Here is a 17,613-nt window from a genome sequence, read left to right as displayed (position 1 = left end):
GAACTGCTGTGCATAGTAGAGAGCTTTATAACATTTAAAACAAAATTGTGATTCAGTGGTTACTATGAACTTTAAAAAACTGCTTCATAAATATTATTAAGCATGATCTTTCCAGTGCTTCAAAGTAATAGATAAGATTTTATAACATTATTTTATAAATGTGAAAAACAACTCAAGAAGATTAAATGAATTTCCTAGTCCTTCTAGGAAGTGTCAGGATTGAGAGGAAATTCAGACAGTCTTCTCCTCAATCCATTTATTACCCATTTCCTTCACTGCATTATCCTCAGTGTGCTGTGCTTCAGCCAACCTGTTCATTTTAATTTTATCTGTAGAGTATTTTTAAAACTTTTCAACTGCAGTTTACTTCAAGGAGGCACATATCTGTTATGTTACTTTTACTGCCTGCTTTTAAGATTTGATCTAAGTGTTAGCTGGACATTTTAGTAAGTCACAGGGCACAGTCAAACAGTGAGATGCAGCAGCTGGATACAGCGCGAGTGCACATGGAAACATGAATATGTAAGTTGATGGGTGCAGCACATACAGGAGTGGATTATACTGAGTAGAAGCCATGTTGGATCTTTCTCTATTCAGTTAGGATAATGAGACTCAACAATATTTTGCACAGTTGATTTTTTACTTCTTATTATAAATCTCCCTGATTTATTATTATTATTCCATCACATTGGTTAGAGTATCACCAGAAATTAACTTCCTCTTTTTGTCCTTCTATTTAATTCCTTTCATTTTAAATACCTACAAATGCCTGGTGTTTTATTTTTGCACATTTTTGTAGGGATTCTCGAGCTAATCTGGCAGCATAGATTCTAGTTTCAAAATTCACTCATTGGAGCATTTTGAGACTGATGAAACTATTTTCCAAGTATTGTTTCAAGTTATAGGAATAAATAAGTAAACAGAACAGAAACATTGTTTGCCCTCATGGTTCCAACTCAAGGCAAATGAGAAGGTTCAAAAAAAAATACAGGAAGAAGAAAGAAAAAGGAGTTTTAAATTGCAAGTTAGAGAAGTTAAGAGAAAGATCTGTTTCTTTTTCACATATAAGATTTATCAAATTTCTAGGATTGGTGTTGACAAGAATATATATATGAAAATAAACAGAGATCATGTTTGACCTTATTACTGTTAGAATGAGCCTGCATGTAGGGTAATTCCTGAAAATGAACATTTCATTCTTCATCATGCTTACTTTACTCGCAGAGAGCTATTTTATACTTTCTTTGAAACTGTTAATTTTGGCCAGAGTTCAGTCATTCATTTAATATATACACACAGTCAGCCCTCTGAAAAACTGATAAAGGTACTTAATGAATTGGAAAAATATTTGTGCAAACGTGAAAAAATTGTTACGTTTAGAAGGGAATAACAGGATCAGAGTCACTTTTTTAAAAAAAACTTTCTTAGCTATCTATGATTGTGTGTATGTGTATGAATTAGATTGATGCGTGGCATTGTTTAGTTCAGAAGTGCACTAATAAGACTGAAATGAAACCTAAAGAATCACAGCTGCGGCCTGAAAGCCAGACTTAATGCAAGAACAACATAAGGCAATTAGGAACTTAGAGGAGGTAGCAGCATGAGATTTAGCAACCTATAAATTGGAATGAATCGAACACCATCTCCAAAATCATAACTTGAGCAGTTCTCTGTAAGTAAGACTAGTGAGTAGAAATGCTCTAATAGGAGCCTACAGAGTTATAATTTTTGTCATATATTCCAAAAGAAACATGCATTTTGAAGTCTGGCATGTTGATATGGAGCTTAAGAAAATCTGAATTTTAATTAGGCATGATATGTCTTCTTTAAACAAATTACAACTCAGAGACAAAGTTAAGTGAAAGCTTTGATTAACACCAAAACTTATATTGTGGAGAACCCAACACAGGAGGCAGAGAAGATACATTTATAAAAGTATGAAAGATAAAGTAAAATAGTTGCAAAGATGCTACTGTGCTCCTATTTGGAATTTTAAATTTAATGTTCTTTATTTTTAGTTCTAAAATATTCATCTATAAGAAATTATAAACATCTCAAATAAGCATTTTAAAATGAATTCAGAATCAAAGTCCAGGTGAAGATATTAAATATTACTAACACCTTATACTTAAATGTCCCTTGTCAATGTTAACATCTTCTAGTAACTTATTTCAAGTGGTGCAGGTGATTGAATCTAGTGATGCTTCATTGAGATATATGTCCAATGCTTCACATTTTATTTTGATATGTGATCTCACTAAGTTTGTTAGGCTGACTTCAAACTTGCATTTCCCCACAACCTTACTAGTATCTAGCATTTTCAGACATGCGTGACTGTGCTTGGTCAATCACTTTAAACTTTAAATAACTAGTTTCTATGTGTCTTTTGTCACTTACTATATTGTCTGTGAAATTCATCATATTGGTATCTGTAACCACTTTGATTCATTTTAGTTATTATATGACAATATATACACATAGGAGAATTTATTTCTAAAATTCTGATAAATTTTTCAGTTGTTTCTAATTTCAAGGCATAAAATATCTTATATTTTGGAGAAGATTCCAAGCATTATTGTGAGAGTCTTTTGAGAAGTAGGTAATAGGCAAAGGTCACTGAAAATCTAATAAACAAAATAGTGTGGACAATCCCTCGGATTTATTCAAAAGGAACCATTGATTATTTTTGTTAGCCCACGTCTAGTGGTGTGTGGAGAGATAACAGAAAATTGTGATGACTGAATGAGGTGAGAGCATAGGGGAAAACATTCAGAGAATGAAGTTCATTCTTTTTTGAAGTTCTCTTCTGAGAAATGGAGATAATTAAGACAACCTTTCCACTAGTAAATAAGGATCAAAGAAAAATGCCAGTCCTGCTTCTCATCAGGAGTATCTCTGTAAATTACTTCCCACTGTTCATTAATCTATAACATTTGCATTAATTCAGCTTCTTCCTATAAGTATTTGAACATGTTTTACCTAATCTCTGTCATCTCAAGAGCCTTCTCACAAACATTCACTCCTTGCTTAGGTTTATAAATACATTTCTTATATGAGTTTATCTGGCTTTGGCTCCATGGATACTTCTAAAGTTATGTTCCACAGTGAATAAAATGAATGCTTTTTACCTCTTCATTAGTTCTCCAAGTATGCCAAGTTTTCTGTCTTGCCTCTAAGTATATGCACCTACTAATTCTTTGAGCAGTCCTATTACTCGATCTTTCTCTTTTTGGGAATATTTTTTTTCAGTTTACTGTTTAAATATTACTTTGATTTAGAAGCCTTAAATGACACAGAGAGGTCTCCTTGGTCAAAATGTTCTCAGAGCTGAGCTGCACTCTGAGATGTTCCTAACAGCTCCCCTTCTTTCTCTTCCTACACTGGTGTGACTTCTGCATTACTGTATTTGAAACTGTGCAATTATTAGAATCAGTGCAAAAGTTATTACAGTGATTCTTATTCTATGACTCATGAACAACATTTCGAAAACATGAACTCTGCTATAATAAAAATCTATGCATGGCTTGAATGTCTGAGATTTTTAATTGCCTTTTTCTCCCAATATCTTCCTGACTTGGAATTGTATAATGTGTAACTGACTTACCTAGATTAATTCCAAAGTACATATTCATATACCATATATCAAAACTAAAACTAGACTTTCTTATGGCTTGTGTTTAGATGCCCTCCATAAAAGGCTCATGACATCGCAGGTGGGGCTTTGTAACAGGTGGCTGGATCTAGAGTGTGTGACACTGGGATTGATTCATGATATGCTAGAATCAGGGTACTAGAATTAAGGGTGTGTGTGCTTCCCACCCTAATTAGCCTGGATAAGATGGAAGAGAAACAGCTGTGATCATCTCTTGCTTGTTTTGCTGCCTTCTCCCTGCCATAAACTGTTCCTCTTCTGGGTTAACTGTGTGTCATGCCACCTTGTCTTGAAACTGGCCAAGTATATACTGAAACGTCTACAAACTTTGGACTTGAGCTGACTTTGTAACCCAGGCTGTTCAAACTTGCAAAGATATCCCTGCCTCAACCTCCCAAGTGCTGGGATTACAGGCTGACACCACCACACTCAGCTTAATATGACATTGACAATTAAGTAATGCTAGCTTAAATATTTTTGTCCATGTATGGACTTGTATCATTAGGTAAATATTCACAGCATCAACAAATTTATACTCAAATATATGTGAAATAAATTTTGTGGAAATATTTTTTAAATGTTATATATGTTTTTTGTAGGTAGTTGCCAGGAAATACACACATTAGTCTATAAATAAGGATAAATATTTAAACTTCATGTACAGCCACACACAAAGAGACATGTACATTCTGTACATTTCTAAAGAATAAACTGTTTTAGGTAACAAAGGTGGATAACTAAAGTTCTTCCAGTAAGTAAATTTTTTATTTTAAATTTTTTATTTACAACTGTAAGTGGGTCATAAAAGCCATAATGCTTATTTTCTCAACATAAAACAAGAACTTCTAAGTCTCAGAAAATCTCTTGTAGCCTTCCCTGATTTAATTTTCTTTGGTTTCATGACATTTTAAAAATGGATTATAAATGTTTACTGATTTTAACCAGAAGATATCAAAGATGATTTAAATTTTTGTATTGTTGTGCAGTCAAGGTCATCAGCAGGATATTTCAATAGACCATATCAATTTCTTCAATTCCTTTTGGTCTTATTCTTTGGTGCCAAGCTGTCAAATTGTCATTTCTAGTGTCTCTGAGCTGAGCTTTTTCTGCTGTCGTCATTTCCCAACCCTTTGTGTTCAGCGGTGTCTCACTCTCTTTGACTCGTGGGAAACACAATGTTCCATAGTGCAAATCACAATATAGTAAAATGCCATTAGTCACTAAGGCTCTGAATGAGGACAGGAATAAGAGCAGAGGTTTAGACGTGGACTTGACAGTAGCTATCTTAGGTGTCTGGTGACTTTTTCATGTTTGACTTTGTTATAGTGAAGTGGGTTTCTGGAAACAAGTCACTAAACAGTTGACAGAGCAGTACACATTGACATTTTCAGAGTAAATATACAATGTACATTAACACCTCACAAAATATATGATGTATAATTTAGTAGAAAATTGTAGTAAGAATGTGAATTACTACGGTTGTGTCACACTTTGTAGAATAACACTAGAATCTTCCAATTAAGTGTTCTTTTTGTGGTAATATTATTTCTATTATTGAGACTCTTCCTGCATTTCTAGTGCCTCTAGTAAAAGCTCAAAATCTAGGAGTGAGATAAACATTTAATTTATTTTTTTTACAAATTTTAAAATAGAAGAACAAGAATGAAGTAACTTTTCCAAGATCACAGAAGAGTTACATACTCAAAACTAAAACTCAGTTTGTGTGTAATGGAGCATCCCTGTTGCAGCTTCATAGAAGGCTGAAACAGGAGGATCTAAGATTTAGGCCACTTTAAGAAACTTTATGAGACCCTGTTTCAGAGGCTTGTTTTGTAGAATAAAATTTGCCAAGCATTAAATTTCCAAGTTTGGGGAAAACATACAAACAAACAAAGTACTTCTCAGTTTTATTTATGATATTGTGTGCTAATCAAATTATCCTCAGTTGTAAACATGAGTTTCTGAACATACAATATTTTTCATTATATAATGTCACTTATAATCTAATTTAAGATGAGTACACTCATGAGAACCGACTTCATATTAATTGAAAACACTTTTTTCTCATAGATGAACGTCAAAAACACGATTTCTTTATCTGACACAACTATTTTACAAGGCATATGGTGGAAGTAATATTTCTGTAGTGTTTTAGACACAATTTTGATCAACATTGTCAACACCTACTAATTTCACAGTGTATCCATTCTGCACAGTAATTAATTGAAATGTAAAGTCTAAATAGGAAACTATTTTTGTGGAGGCAAATCATATATTCATCTAAATCCATTTGTAAACTAAAATGTGTCATTGAAATTAAACATGTACTTCAACTCCCAGTATAATAAACTAGAAAGTATTCATTCAATCTCACAAAACAGCTATTTATCTTATGGAACATTAAAACACTAAGAGATAATTATCACTTTCTAATCCCAGTGGTTATTTACTTTAACTAGAAAAATCACAGAAAGTAAGTAAGTTTGAGATGAAAAGGAGTCTTTTTATTTGGTAAAGACATACAGACATCCTATTTTGCATAGGATTTTTTGTCTCTTTAATCACTAGACAATTCATCTAGTACATAGTGAAGCCATATTTTACATGAATGTTATTACACAGTATTTTTAAACCCTCATTGGTATCCACAACCAGTGAACAGATATAAACATTCATTATTCTTGAGTTCTTACATATATCACTAAGTACACAAAGTGCTATAGATGAGAAAATCAATAAACTCTATGCTTAGATGATGAATGTTTACAATTTACTCTCATTGCTACTGTGTTACAATAAAAACATCACTTAGGAAAGAAAAACGAGTCTACAATCATACAGCAAATTCCTACCTCAGCTAGATATTTCCCATATAGTTAAATACTGTAATATTTCCATTGGTAACATTTTACATCATTGTACATAAACTGAAACTTTATATAACTCTCTCACCAAATCCAAAATCAAATACATAGAATTTAAGGAGATATGTTGTAACTTCATTGTACAAGTGTCTGAATCATTTATACTTTAATGAAAGCAACAAATATGAATGATTGCTGTCCCATTTTCTGTAACTTTCAAAACTTTTTTTATTAATGAAATACCAAACAGTTAAAATAATCAGTTTTGCAATATTTTATGTGAGACAGTTGAAGAAACTTTCATGTATTTTTGAATAGTAGGATACTGTTATATGCATTTGAAGTATGATGAGGAATTTTCATTACATTTGACTATTTAAATTCCTAATGATAAACTTTTTCTGCATTGAGAATACTAGCATGCAATTAAAATAATGAAACCAATCACATTTTTTCCTGCTGAAAATGTAGTTTTCTATAATAAGTATCACAGTCAGAAATCATTTCCCTTGTTAGTACATAATAAAGTTTTATTTTTGAACAGTCTCTGTAGGTACATTTTTCTTCGGATTAAACATAATTACATCCATAATATTTCTAAGTGTTGTTAATGCAGAAGAAATTACAACGTGTACTTCATAACATTCACATTTACACCATTTTTTTCAGGTGTTGTTTACTATTTGCTAAACTCTGCACCAGTGGAGATGTTTACAGAATAGCATCGCCAGATAAAAAGCTTAGCATCTGCTGATGCCCAGGGTCACACAATCTCATAAATAAAGTCAGGCCCTAGCAAATATATCATGCTCAATATTACTTGTATAATGTAATTTATTTCCTATCATTTTTAAAACGCAGTTTGTTTTTGTCATTTACCACAGACTTTCTTTTCTCTCTCTCTTTTTTAAGTCATTACCAAGAAATAACAAAACAATATGTGGTGGAACCAGAAATTTTAATTGGGGAATTCAGAAGTGTTACCTCCAATAGTGTTTCATGCAGTTCAGCACCCTAACAAGTGTAGAGTTACACCTCACTGTGGTTTTTAATTTGCATTTAATTTGAGGACTATTCCTTATATCTGTATATGTTCTTTGGAGATGTCTTTGACCATTGTGTTATCAGATCGTTTGAGTATTGCCATTCAGCATTATATATATATATATATATATATATATATATATATATATAATATTAATCCCTTGTCATATATATGGCTCACAAATGTTTTCTTTCATTCCATTGTTTCTTTATTAATAGTCTCTTTATGGTACAGAAGATTTTTTAGTTTGATGAAATCTGATTTGTCAATTTTTCTTTTTGCTATTGTGCTTTCACTGTCATGTCTAAAACATATTGAAAAGAATGACTTCATGGAGTTTTTTAAATTTTTTTCCTTTACAGTACTTACTTCCTGGAGTTTCACATTTTTAAGCTCTGCCTTTTAAATTCCTAATCCATAGAAGACAATATTCTTTGACACTGTGATTTGAGGAACTATTTTCAAGATGATAATATGTAATATACTAACAGGTGATTTCTTACTGTTATGTTTTTTTTGTTTGTTTGTTTGTTTTGGGTTTTTTGTTTTGTTTTGTTTTGTTTTTTTGTAGTTCTGTATTACGTGTACCCTTACACCGCTTTGGTTTGTTTTGTGTTTTTCTCTTTTTCCTCTTAAATAAAAATAAATAAATAAATAAATTCCTAATCCATTTCACTTAACACATTTTATATATTGTCAGGTTAAGATCCAGCTCTTTATTTTGGGTGTTGACATCCAGTTTTTCCTCCATCACTTACTAAAGAGACTATCTTTCCCCTTTTGTGCCTCATACTCAGCTTTGACAAACATGAATTGATCACACTCACACATATTTATCTGGAAGTTTTTACGTTTTGTTTCGTAGGCCTCTGTGTCTGCAGTTATTCCAATATTGTGCTGTTCTTATTACTAAAAATTCTGAAAGTAAGGAAATATATTTTCTGTTTTGTTTTTGCATGTGATTATGGTCTTTCTTGTAATTTCATGTGAATCTTAGGATTTTTTTTAATTCTATGAAAATGCCACTGTAAATTCGATGGAGATGTATTACATCTGTAGACATTTTAGGTAATGTGGGCATCTATTAACACTTCCAATCTATGAATTCAGAATATCTTTTAATTTATATGTTTAATTTAGTCCTTTTATTAATGTCTTATTGTTTCCAGTGAATAAAACCTTCTCATAAAAGAATGTTAAATTAAAGTTATTTATAAATCTATTCAGATTCTTACATACTTTTTATCTTTCCTTCTGTTAATATGGTGGATTGTTTATGGATTTATGTATGGAGGTACTCGTGTATTATAGGTTTAAAATCCACTAATCATCATCTGTATGATTCATTTAATGCGCCATTGAAATAATTATTATTTTGTTTTTGTCTTTTGGCAATGGATTTCACTGTGCAGTTTAGGCTGGCTGTGAATTCACTTTATAGTCCAGGCTAGTCTGGAACTCACAGCAATTCTTCTGCCGCAGCCTCCTGATGAAATCATATTTCTAATATTTTGGAAGCATTTTTGTTTGACTTTGGTACACTGGTAGAGCTATCTTCATAAAATTAGTTTGAAAATGTTCCTTCCTCTTTGAGTTTTCAGAAGGATTTAAGAGAAATTTTATTTCAGAATGATTTTAGAAGGGTTTTTATTTGAGAAGGATTTTAACATTAATTTTTACGTATATGCTTGCTAAAATATACGGAAATGTGGTAGGATCTCTCTTGACATGTTCATATAATGTAGGAATATCAACCTCTACATAACCATGAGCAGTTCTGTAATATAAATTATACTGAACCAGAGGGTAATGTGTTAGCATAAAGTGTTAGGTCTGGGAGAAGGGACAGGCGGAGAGAAGTCCGTGGGAGGAATGGAGCGGAGTGGACGGCCGTGAAAGTAGTGGTCAGCGGTGGCTTTATTCCGGGACTGCGGGGAGGGGGCCCCCGTCGCCGGCCCGGGCGCAGCATCTCTACACCCGGGGCGGGTGGTCTCTCTCTCTCTCTGGCGAACTCTGGCGAACTCCCTCTGGCGAACTCCTCCTGGCGAACTCCTCCTGACACGTGGCGTGGGGGATCTAAATAGCCTAAGCTTAGGGCAGTGCCCCAAAGGCCATTAGGGATGCACAGATATCCCATTGGCGCACAGGTCCTTAAGGATGGGGATACAGAATCACAATCAAGTCCATAGGGGGAAGGGTGGGGGAGGAGTTTAGCTGCAGCCTTTTCTGGTTACAGTGTTTCATCTGGGCCGGCAACTCTTTCAAAGCCCATATAAGAAAAAGACACAGGAATTGTAGAAAAGGTTGGAAATGAACCATCTTTGACGCTCCAGCTTAGGATACCAATCTGCTGAGTCAGTGTTGGCATGAATGAAGCTGCTTCCTGGGAAGAAGGCCTAGGTGTCTCATCTCACATGAAACTCAAGCAACGTTTCTGAGGTGTCATGGCCAGAATGTGCATAGGGTGTATTTCCACCTCCTTTATCTCTGGAGTTCGTACCTCAGAGCACTGGGAGATGCTGAAGCCTCATCTGGTGGTAGCGGACCTTTGATCCATAGTAGAGATTGGCCCTTCCTGACCTTTTCTGACAGCTCAGGCAAGGGCTCTGGACACAAAACAGAACACTGAGGTCCAAGACCCAGTTCAGGGAGTTCCATTCACCAGATGTGGTAAGACATAAGTTCAGTTTGGTAGTCCTGCTTTCAAAGAAGCAGAACCTGAAATGGAACACCTCCCAGAGATGCCTGAGTAAGTTTCACTGAAACTGAAACTGTCACTGTCATGACCTGGGTGTGGACTGGAATAATGGAGTTGCCCAAGAGTTCTGTAAATAATGAAGCAGCAGCGCAAGGCGCCGGACCGCTGGGCAGTGGGCTGGAATCTCTGTGTGTAACTGTGTGAATGAGAAGTTGGGTACAGATCATAAGGAAAAAGGTGAAGACAGAGAAGCAGAATCTCTGCAAATGCTCAGAGATGCCTGAACTATCTCCTGCAGGACAGTGACTGCGGACAAGGAAGTGTGTGACATTCCAGCTAGAATCCTCCCACTGGCCACCTCTTTCTCTTGCTCATGAAAGTTGTCTGTTGGAGAGAAGAAATGGGTGAAAAGCAGAGTAAACTGATTCCCCTGGAATATATATTAAATAGTTTTAAAAACAAGTACTCAGGTAACAATGGTGTGTTAAGCTGAATCCTAGAAAGCTCTAAACTTTCTTTAAAATTGATTGACTGTGCTTTGAGGGTGCCCACATATCATTCAATAAGGAGATAATCACTCAAGTGTTCAGGGTTGTCACAGGGGACTCCTGCCTGCCAGTCTAAACAATTTCCTTACATTGATTGTTAGCAAGACTTGCTTCTATCTTGGCCCGTTTGTATGAAAGCTTGCATTGAGAAAAATTGTAGAGCAATGATGACCCTGTTACCAGCTGCTTCCTATCATCTACCAAAGTTAAACAAACTAATTGTATCCGGAAAATCAGAAGAAGACTCTCCTCCATACATCTGACAGTAGTCGCTGCGCTTGCTGCCTGTGTCCCCACTGAAGAGGCTCCACCAGAGCCACTCAGGCCCCCAAGGGTTACCCCTCTCCAAACAATGTCTGAGGCCTCCATGGAGAACCTAACAATGGCAGCCTCTCCTGAGCTACCCATTCTGACTTCCCATATACCTGTGAGTAACTTTTAAGAGATCCCTTCTGTCACTCCTGCCCTCATACACTGCTGAGGTGCCATGTAGATGCCACTTTAAGAGATGCAAAGGCTCATTTACTATAAGCCACAGATGTAGATCCAAAGAGGGGAAAGAGTTTTAGTACCAACCTTTCACCACCACTAATCTCCTTATTTGGAAGAACCACAATTTTCATATACTGAGAAACCTAATGCAACAAGTGATTAGTGCAGGCCCCCACCTGGAACTACTAACCCACAGAGACTGGTTGAGAACAACTTCTCCAAATCCTGTTCAACTCTGAGGAGTGTCACGCCCTGGTGGCTGAGGAGTTTACTCAAACTGCACTATGTAAATTAAAGAAAGTGCTTCTGTTGGGATGCTGGCTTCTCAGGTTTATGCCTCATCCATCACACAGGAGAAGAGTCTAAGTGGGACCTTGATGTGGAAAAATGACCTCAATCACACGATGACAGAAGCCACTCCTAAAGGGGTTAAAAGAAGGAGGAAAAAAGACCATACACATGAGAAAAAAATTTGAAGGTACACTAGGGGCCAGAAAATAAGCCTGGGGGTTTCTACAAAAGACTGTGTGAAGTGTTCCATCTTTATAACCCTTTTGATCTGGAAGTTGATAAGAATCAACAAATGACAAATGTGGTATTCATCAGCACAGCTCAAGGAGACATCATGTGTAAGCTACAAAAATTGATAGGTTTTGCTGGAATAAATGTCAAATGATTGTTAGAGGTTGCATCTACAGTGTTTGTCAATGGAGGCCAGAGTTGCAAGATGAAACAAAATCCAGACTTGATGGCAGCTGCCTGGAAGAAATGATCAAAACAGTTTCATAAGGATACGTTCATGGGTAGAACATGAGGCCTCAGGGGAAGTTTGCAGAAGAGCCAATAGGCAAGCCAATTAGAAGCCATCCATCCTGAGCCCAGGAAAGAAAAAAAAAAGTTAGACTGGCACCAATGTGCCTACTCCCTCAGACATGGGCACTGGAAGGATGAATGTCCCTACCAGGTAGAATGATCTCCTCTCTCTCTGAACAAGACGACAGAGGACATATAGTCCAAGGTTTGTATCAAGAAGTTCAAAAGCTGTGCAAGATGCCAAAAGATGATTTTGTAGAATGAACACCATGGGAGATTATGAGCAGGAGTAGACAGGGCAGGCTCTGCTTTGTTAGGCTCCCAAAGGCTTAAAGTCTACATTAATATGGGGTAGACAGCCCATAGACTTTATGGTAAATACATTCCACGGTGGCCCAACCAATGCGCCCCTCTCATAGAGACAGGCCACTAATGGGGTTCACGAGGCAACTGAATGTGCCCTTCCTGCTACCTTAAAATGAAATTTCAGCAGCCTAGAGGTCATCCATTAATTGCTATAACTCCATGACTGTCTTATGGCTGTAATGGGCTGAGATTTATTTGGGAAAGTTTCAACTCCCATGGACAAACTGTTTTAACTTTACAAAGATCAGAAGAAAAAATCATGATATTTACTATCCTTAAGGAAAATAATGTCACCTCTTGTGGAGCTAAAGCCAGGGCAAAGCCAATTTTGCAGTGATTCATCCCTTGCAAGGCACGGATTGAGATTCAAAAGCACTTGGAAAGGCTTCTAGATTACGAGATCCTCCTAATTTGCCAATCATTTTGGAACATGTCTCTCCTACTTGTGCTAAAACAGAGTGCAGCTGACTACTGGCCAGTTGAACATTTGTGAGCAGTAAACAAGGCCATCTTTACCTTACACCTAGTTGTACTCTTATACTTTTGGGGCTCATCACTGAAACAACTTTCTTTACATGTCTAGACTTTGATAATGTCCAGTTATTTAAATGTTTAGACTTCAAAGATACCCGTTTCTGCATCTGTCTGGCCCCACAGAGCAGCATAGAAGAGGCATGATTATTCCTCATTCTCCTGTGAGATATTGTCTATAAGATCTCAAGAATGAAGGGCCAAATTTTCCAGGAGAAATGTAGGTACCTCAGTTTCCACTTGTCACAGGTACAATTCTATCTTGGGTCAGAGAGAAAACAAGCAGTTTGTTCTATCCCAGTTCTAAGGACCTGATGCCAAGTCCAATAGTTTCTTGGGGTCACAGGTTTCTGCAGGCTCTGAGTACCTAATTTCTTTGTCTGAGTGAAACCCCATTATAAGGCCATAAGGTAAGGGAAACATGAACCTCTGTTATGAGAAATGAAACAGCAAAAAATGTGAAGACTTCAAATAGGCCTTGCCAATGCTGAGGGCCTGGGACTTCTAGACATGACTAAAGCCTTTGAGACCTGACATTTTGAGGGACAATTGATTTCCTGTCAATCTCTGACTAATGTTATTAAATAAACCTGCTTCCAAAGCCTTGTGTCATTTTGGTGTTTCTATTACTGCTGCAGCTGGTATGCCAGCCTGGAAGATTGACTGTGCTGTCTGCTGTAGTCACCGCTCATGGCCCTTGTGGACAGAGCTAGGACCTTCCCAGGTGCTGGCAGGAAGATACACCCTCAAGATTTCTTGAGTCCCTCAGAGGTCTGGAGGAGAATTCCTACCTCCCCACTCGATCAGCTCACATCAGGCCACAAAGGGAGAAGGATGCAGTCTGTCTGCCTGCCTGCTTGCATACTGCAAGAACCAATCAAAATCAGCCAACTACGCTACCTCTGTACACCATCAGTTTGAAACCTCATGAAAACCTCCCTCCCAGGACCTTTGAAGCCTGACATTTGAGGTACTACTGATCCTGTGTCTGTGTCTTTCCAATGCTAAATAAACCTGCCTCCAAATCCTAGGTACAGTTTTGGTGTTTCCACTGCTCCTGCATTTTTTTGCAGTCATGAGACAAAAGTTACTTAAACAGTGAGTAAAAGAATGTAATATCCAACACCTGACATTACTCTGGAGGGGGCCACTGACTGTTATCCTATCAGCTCTCACCACAGTAAAAGTAGATGGGATGGTCCTCTGGATTCACTACAGCAGAGTAAAGCCAGCATCTCAAGAGAGGAAGGGTGTTCTTGGCTTTTTAGTACGTTTTAATCTAATTATCCAGAAGAAGCAGATCACAACACTGGGAGCATCACTGAAAGAAAACAGTTCTACTCTAGACACATGCATGGGAAAAGCCTAAGGGCACTACTGAGTGGCAATATGCATAGACTGCATCATTTTTATGATTAGTTGTAGTGTAATAAGAGACACTCCTTGCTCTTAACTGTATTTGGAGCTCTAACCCTGCTTTTTGTCATAGCTTTTGCTGAGACTTCTCCAGCCAACTGTAAGTATTTTGAGAGGTGCCTTTAGGCCCTTACCGTCCTCTTGTGGTTGGGGTGTTTTGTTGGTTCTGGCTGCTTTTACTAGGTGTCCCTTTTAGTGAATGTTAGTAACCCATCATGTGATGTATGTATTCTCCTAACCAGGTCAGGCCACAGTTAGACTTTATCACACCCATTTTTCATTCCTATGGAGGATCCAAGGAGCTTGCACAAAAACAAGACCAGCCTCTTCTATTTGCCACCATGGAAGTCAGTATATGTGTTTTGACCTGAAGTACCCCCCTGCTGAGGAATGATTCTAAGCCCAAAACTCCCAAGGCAAAGGATTATTAATTTAAAACCCTACATTACAAATCCACAGCTGCCAGTATTGGCATTTTTATTGTTATTGCTCCCATTAGTAAAAACCCTTGATAGTCCTAAAATGTGGAGGATTATCATGGCAATAAGAGCACAAGCTTAATGATATGCATATATATGAGAAGCCCTCACCTCTATCTAATTGCTACAGTGACTTCAGGGCTTTTTACTTTTATTATAACTTTGTGTATTGGCTACTTGGAAGGGCAAAAATAAAGTGATACTAATCCAGAAGGGGACTGCAACTGTTAACTGTGAATCGGAAACTTGTAACCCAACTAATTTTGCTATCTTTAGTGCAGAAGATCTAAAATAGGAAAATGGCCTCGAACTGATGTATGATTGATAAACCAGGGACTGTTCCATATTTCAAGGAGGTCATTATCATCCAAGTGGTCACAGACTACCAGAATTTTCACTCATTTTATGAGAATATAAAAACTAACTCTCCTCCCAGCTACAAACAACAATTTATTTTTATCAAATGCAGAAACGATAGCCCAGTCTCTGAAAGTCTCTTCTTGCTACGCAAGTGGGGAAACAAGCATGGGTGATCAATGCCCACAGAAAGCTAGAGAACTAGATCTCCTTGGACAATACACTGGCACGGTGTACCTCCCCTCCAGCTCTACCTCAGGTGCTCGGCTTTTCAAGATCTCAATAATCAGAAGAAATATTCTCAAATGTTGGGGAGAAGTGATCAACAGCTCTGTGGGGAACCTATTATATCTGGGTCAAAGGTTCTATAACCAAACCTGGAAGACCCAATGATGAGTGTCTACTGACTTCTTTGAATCAAACACTCACCCCTTGTCCAAACTTTTTCATCGAAGGTGCCTAGGATGGTGTCTATGCTGACGTCAAATGGAGATGTCGGATATGTGGAAGAACTAAGATTTGTGATATAATTTTAACCTTCCTCAATTTGTTAGATTTGTTTTGTGGCTTAACCTAAGATATTTCCTGGAGAATACTTGCTGTACACTTAAGTAAAATATGGATTCTAGTGCAATAGTATGATATACATGTGTATACATGTATACATACTGTTTATATCATACAACTATTGTGTGTACACAGATCATAGGCAGATGGAGAGATAACCAGATAAATAGATATTCACCTCAGAGTTGTGAAGTGATGTAGCTGGAATCCTTCACTTTGACTGTCTTGTTGACATCATATCATAAATTATTTCTATAAATTTTACTTTTTATTGTAATTTTATAAGAATGTTTTAAAGTAATTAATCCTACTTATAATGAATAATAAATGGTAGTACATTATTCAATGACAACTTGGTCACATATTAGAGAAGATGAATGTAGCACTTTTGTCAAGTACTGTATTTTCAGAAAAATGAATCACTTAAGTTTTAAAATGTACTAGAAAATTCCGTAGACCATCCTAATACTTGATGGGAAGGTATTGTCAATCTATTTGTGTATACACTAACAAAAACTTTAAAACTGTGAAAAACAATCCCATGATGTTTTCCTGATTTTATGGTCATATTGTTTTGTTGCCTGATTTTTAATAATTAGTAAGACTCAGTTGATCAATGGATTAGTCATTCTACTCTTAAACTGTGAGGCTGAACCTCATTAAGCTTTTCTTCCTTCCTGGCTAGCTTGTTTTTCCTAGGAACTTAAATAAATAAATACATCTAAATTATTTCAATGAATAAATCCATTCAATGAATAAATGAATTTCGAATATAACACATTATTATAGTCTAAAGGAAATTGAGTTCTCACTGTACATTACTGAATGATGATATTTTTGGGACCAACATAAGTTTGTAGATGTTGCATCTACAGCCAAACTCAACCTTTCTCGTAGTCGGAGGTCACATTTTTCCATGGTTATCAACTTGTCACAGCCTTGGGAGCTAGATTGCTCAGATAATTCCTAAAAATCTCTAGCATTTTGCATCCTGCCTTTACTAGTCATTGCATTTCAGAAGCCCCAGGGAAGATATTCCATCAGGTGAGAACGTTTTCTGTACTTTATCCAGGTCCTGAAATCACTGACAGCTGAGTTGATAACAAGACATTTCATCTTGATCACCACAGGTGGACTGGAAATTTTTTTGAATACATTATTCCAACTTTCCAAGGTGTGTAAGATTCCCTTTACTGCAGAAAAACCATTTCTTGTAAATAATGCATATGATAATATATAATTTTTCTATCATGTTATATGATTAACATTGAATTTGAAAGACCTGCTTAACTTGGAATCTTGATTTTTTAGTTTTATGAAATTGGACTACTTTTCAAAATGGCTGTTAATCCTGCTATGATACAAAGTCCTTTTAGAGTAAGGAACCATATAAGTTTGTGATAGTTGTCTTAATGTTGACATGGTCAGATTTTAAAGAATATTCTATGTAACATAAAAATGAGTACTGATAAGTACCAATTGTTTTTCCATAGTTACAAAACCTGCAACTAATGTAGTAAAAATTGCTAAGTTATGCTGTGCCATGTATGTAGCAATTATCATGAAAGAAAGCATTTGATTATGTTCATTCAATATTCATTTATAGGTTTTTAAACATTTCACAATTTATTACCTATTAACATATCATTCTGTGGACAGAATACATTATATTTTGTTTTATGGCTGTACTAGAGTGCAGCAAGCAAAAAAGCAGCAAAATGTGCAAAGCAAAAATACTTGGAATGTTGACCGTAAAATCATATAAAATCATTGGCTGTGAAGTGT

This window comes from Cavia porcellus, unplaced genomic scaffold (assembly GCF_034190915.1).
Source record: "Cavia porcellus strain 051 isolate PalLab524CR breed Dunkin Hartley unplaced genomic scaffold, mCavPor4.1 scaffold_20, whole genome shotgun sequence".
NCBI lineage: Eukaryota > Metazoa > Chordata > Mammalia > Rodentia > Caviidae > Cavia > Cavia porcellus.
The sequence above is the reverse complement of the archived record's forward strand: the minus strand, read 5'-3'. Positions refer to the sequence as shown.